The sequence below is a fragment of the Palaemon carinicauda genome, chromosome 27 (assembly GCF_036898095.1).
Source record: "Palaemon carinicauda isolate YSFRI2023 chromosome 27, ASM3689809v2, whole genome shotgun sequence".
Lineage (NCBI taxonomy): Eukaryota > Metazoa > Arthropoda > Malacostraca > Decapoda > Palaemonidae > Palaemon > Palaemon carinicauda.
In genome coordinates this window covers 13,809,044-13,811,543 of record NC_090751.1, presented here as the reverse complement: position 1 = coordinate 13,811,543, position 2,500 = coordinate 13,809,044, and the positions used below count along the sequence as shown (strand labels likewise).

General features: G+C 36.0%; 1 protein-coding gene across 5 annotated transcripts in view; it reads left to right on the top strand.

Annotated features, from left to right (window-relative positions):
- Tsp (Thrombospondin) overlaps positions 1–2,500 on the top strand; it is a 166,260-nt gene that overhangs the window by 17,468 nt on the left and 146,292 nt on the right. The gene's annotated exons all lie outside the window — the stretch shown is intronic.

The window sequence follows — 2,500 nt, the reverse complement described above, 5'->3', positions numbered from 1 at the left end:
AAAGGAAGAGAAATTAGATATGACAGTGCCGAGTGTACCCACAAGCAAGAGAACTCTAACCCAAGACAATGGAAGACCATGGTACAGAGGCTATGGCACTACCCAAGACTAGAGAACAATGGTTGGATTTTGGAGTGTCCTTCTCCTAGAAGAGCTGCTTGCCATAGCTAAAGAGGCTCTTCTATCCTTGCCAAAAAGAAAGTAGCCTCTGAACAATTACAGTGCAGTAGTTAACCCCTTGGGTGAAGAAGAATGGTTTGGTAGTCGTAGTGTTATCACATGTATGAGGGCAGAGGAGAATATGTAAAGAATGGGCCAGACTATTTGGTGTATGTGTAGGCAAAGGGAAAGTGAACCGTAACCAGAGAGGAGAATCTAGTGAAAGATCCCCATAAGTCTCTAGTGGTAGTATCTCAACGGGTGGCTGGTGCCCTCATTTAAATTGTTTTAATTAATTTTATCTTCAATTTCGCTTTTGTAAAGTGGATTCACGCGGCACTGCTCTAGATCTTGTACTAAGTTCAATAGCAGATGAAATATTTTCGTTTTGCAAAGTTATAGAAAACTTATTTTGACACCCACAACAATAGCAGCAGCCGTTTTTAGTCCACTGTAGGACAAAGGCCTCAGACTTGTCAATTTACGTCTGGGATTTGGCCTGTTTTCTTCACCATCCTGTCCAGTGCGGATTAGTGATGGTGGGAGATTTTTTTTTTAATGATTGCTCATAGCAAACCATCCTAGTATGGGTGGCCCTGACTATAGTCAATTTCTTTTAGCGGTGCAGATTTGCACCGACTCGCAGCGGTGCCCTTTTACCTCGGAAAAGTTTCCTGATTGCTGATTGGTTGGACGAGATAATTCTAACCAATCAGCGATCAGGAAACTTTTCCGAGCGAAAAAGGGCACGGCCGCGAGTCGGTGCAAATATGCATCGCTAAAAGAAATGGACTATAGTATGGGTGGCCCTGACTAGTGCGACTTTGCTGATCATGTCGATACTCAAACCATTTCATCACGTTAAGCTATCCGTACATGCACTACCAATTATAACCGTGGCTATAGTTAATTTTCACGAAGATCGTTCGAGAACAAAAAAAAATTATAGAGGTTGGTTTTACTTAACTATGTTTAGATGGCTGATGTAGTAAAAACAAATACTTGCACGTCATAGCCTAAAACCCTAGTGAATTAATCATATTGACCGCTATTTGTTTATGGAAGTCAACATTTCTATGTTTTATTGCTCTGTTTATTTATTTGAAATTATATATTCTTCATTTATTTTTCATTTACTGCATCATCGTTATCCCAACCTTCCCTTTAATAGGAAATCCATAATTAGCAGCTTTCCATTAAAACAAATTATTATTATTATTTATTATTATTATTATTATTATTATTTATTATTATTATTATTATTATTATTTATTATTATTATTATTATTATTATTATTATTATTATTATTTGCTAAGCTGCACCCCTAGTTGGAAAAGCAAGATGCTATAATCCCAAGGACTCCAACGGCGAAAATAGCCAAGTGAGGAAAGGGGACGAGGAAATAGATAAACTACGAGAGAGGTAATGAACAATTGAAATTAACTATTTTAAGAAAAGTAACAACATTAAAATAAATCTTTCATATATAAACTATAAAAACTTGAAAAAAGAGGAAGAGAAATAAAATGAAATAGTGTGCCCTAGCGTACCCTCAAGCAAGAGAGCAAAATAAACACCGATGTTGAAATCATAACCTAATATGAGAAGAACCGAGATTTAAAAGTGGGAAAAGATGTGAGATTCAATACATGGAAAAAAGATAAGAAAGATAAGCCTCGCGAAAGACATGGCTTTGCGAACTGGCATCTTCGTGGGAAAAATCGATCCAGCTCCTGAAGAATGGCAGACAATTTTAACAGACCTGTTGCCCTGGGATTATAGACCATACGTGGGGCTCACATGGAGGTGGAGTTCTCGTGGGAATTTAAAAGAAATTAGTAATGTTTTATTTTAACCGTTTATTACTTCTCTTTTAGTTTATTTTCTTTCCTCATTGGGCTATTTTTTTCCCGGTTGGAGTCGTTGGGCTTATAACTTCATGCTTTTTCAACTAGGGTTGTGGCTTAGCTTATAATAATAATAATAATAATAATAATAATAATAATGATAATAATAATAATAATAATAATTATTATTATTATTATTATTATTGAACGGAAGCATCTCAAAGTTACCTCCTTGTGGTGAGGGTAGTGTTAGTGCACCACATATTAATAATAATAATAATAATAATAATAATAATAATTATTATTATTATTGAACGGAAGCATCTCAAAGTTACCTCCTTGTAGTGAGGGTAGTGTTAGTGCACATGTGGTGTGACGTAGTCATTACATAAGGTTTTTGCAGCGTTCCTTCGGCTCCTAGATGAACTTTACTTTATATACTTCTGTTTTAGCTTCGTTCTTGCTAGGTTTTCCCATATTGCCGTCCAACCTT